The 1986-nt window shown below is 47.7% G+C and overlaps 1 long non-coding RNA gene across 1 annotated transcript in view; it reads left to right on the top strand.

Moving 5' to 3' along the window:
* LOC111734437 overlaps window positions 1-1922 on the top strand; it is a 7837-nt gene extending 5915 nt beyond the window's left edge. Inside the window, exon 3 of the long non-coding RNA XR_002778449.1 lies at window positions 1567-1922. This is a non-coding gene — a long non-coding RNA (uncharacterized LOC111734437). The remainder of the gene's footprint in view (window positions 1-1566) is intronic.
* Window positions 1923-1986: the final 64 nt, after the last annotated feature.

Genomic DNA, 1986 nt, shown 5'->3' with positions numbered 1-1986 from the left:
GAAGGCCTGTCTCTGCCCTGGCTAGGGTGCATCTTTTTGTCACAGATGTTGCTGCCACGAAAAACCCTCTTTAATAACTCCATAGCTGCCTCCAGAATTTTAATTTTCACGCAGACGCTTGGGTGGGCTCAGTCCTACATCTCTCTCTCTCTTAGAACCAATGTCGATGCCTTTATTTCTAACCAAAGACCCTATTAAATCCTCATGGGACATAACTCTTCAAGACCTTAAAGGACAGCCAAATCTCATTTCTCTCTGTCTAGTAAAATTCCTTCTCTCCATACATTTTTCAATGCAACACACGCTTTTGGCTGACAGAGCTGGGGTGGGAACTACAAAAGCAGAGGTATGTAAAACCAGAAATTCCATTAACCTCATTATACTTATGGGTTTGCTTTCACCAGGCCTGGAGGTAGAATATTATCCCATCATCGAAAAAACCACGCACCTAGAAAAACGGGCACAATCATGGGGGGTGCGAGTCCTCTTCGTGGAATTTTTTTCCCATGGTCCAGAAACCAAAGATAGTCTTTGGGAAAAGGCGATGGCTGTCCTTAGTGTACAGGTTCCCTGTATGATTAAGATCAGACAAACGTAAGCAAATACAAGTTACAGAGGTGATGACGACCAAGCTTTAGAGAGGTGGTAAGGAGTGATCAGGTTTGCTCCAACAACTCAGCAGGAAAAAAAAAAAAAAAATTAAACAATAGGCAAAGGGTTTGAGTATAGATTTCTCCAAAGAAGACACACAGATGGCCAAGAGGCACGGAAAAAGATGCTCAACATCACTGATCATCCAGGAAATGCAAATCAAACGCATAATGAGGTATCACCTTGCATCCATCAAAACGGCTATTATTAAGAAAATAATAAAATACCAGGTGTTGGCGAGGACGTGAAGAACCTGGAATGCTTGTGCACTGTTGGTGGGAAGGTAAATTGGTGCAGCTGTGGTGGAAAACATCCAGGAGGTTTCTGGAAAAATGAAAAACGGAACGACCGTGCAATCCAGCAAGTCCGCTTCTGGGTCGTTATCCAAAAGAACTGAAATCAGGATCTCAAAGAAACATCGGCACCCACGCTCACTGCAGCATTTGTCACAACAGGGGAGACAGGGGAGCCACGTCGTGTCCACGGGCAGGTGAATAAAGCAAACGTGGCGCGTGCGTCCCGCGGAGTACCGCCAGCCTTAAAATAGACAGAGACGCTGCCCCACGTGACAACATGGTTGGATCTGGGAGAGTCTTCACTCAGTGCACTATGCCAGTCATCGGACAAATACCGCACGATCTCCCTTAAATAAAGTATTTCAAACCGTCAGAGCCACGGAACTAGAGGGTGGGACAGTGGTTTCCGGGGTCTGGGCCAGATACTCAACCTCTGCCCAATGCCTCGTCTGTAAAATGGGTCTATTCCTGCTCTGCAGGATGACTGCAGGATCCCGTGACAGGCTGAATTTGGAGCAATGCGCTGGGGCTGTTTGTCTATTTCCAAGCTGCTCCGGGGCTTCCTGCCCACTGCACTGTGCAAACGGTGTTTTTAAATTTGCGTTTCATGCCCGTACAGGAGGCGCACGAGGAACTCAAACCAGATTATGAAACAAGATCGGAAGGACAAGAAGATGAAACAGAGCTGCAGAAATTGGGGATGGGACTTAGAGAGAAGCAGAGAAGGTAGTCCCTGAGCAAGCGAGCAGGATGGGGACCCAGCCAGCCGGGAAGACAGGAGAAGGACCGGCGGGGACAGAGCCAGACCACATCGAGCGCCAGCATCCATCGATGGCGCATGCGCCCCGTTTCCAGCCTTAGCGAGGCCTTTCCGTTGTGCATGGCTTCTGTCGTGCCTTCAAAGCCCCGTTTTCTTTACATTTTGCAACTGCTTTTTCTCGTAATTAGGAAAAGAAAGAACCCAGTGCAGGCTGATGGGGCCGTGGGGTTTTTTGGTTGTGTTTTCCCTTTGCAAAGATATTTAAAATGACCGTATCTG

Source organism: Pteropus vampyrus, unplaced genomic scaffold, assembly GCF_000151845.1.
Source record: "Pteropus vampyrus isolate Shadow unplaced genomic scaffold, Pvam_2.0 Scaffold1254, whole genome shotgun sequence".
Lineage (NCBI taxonomy): Eukaryota > Metazoa > Chordata > Mammalia > Chiroptera > Pteropodidae > Pteropus > Pteropus vampyrus.
This window is presented reverse-complemented; position numbering and strand designations above follow the sequence as displayed.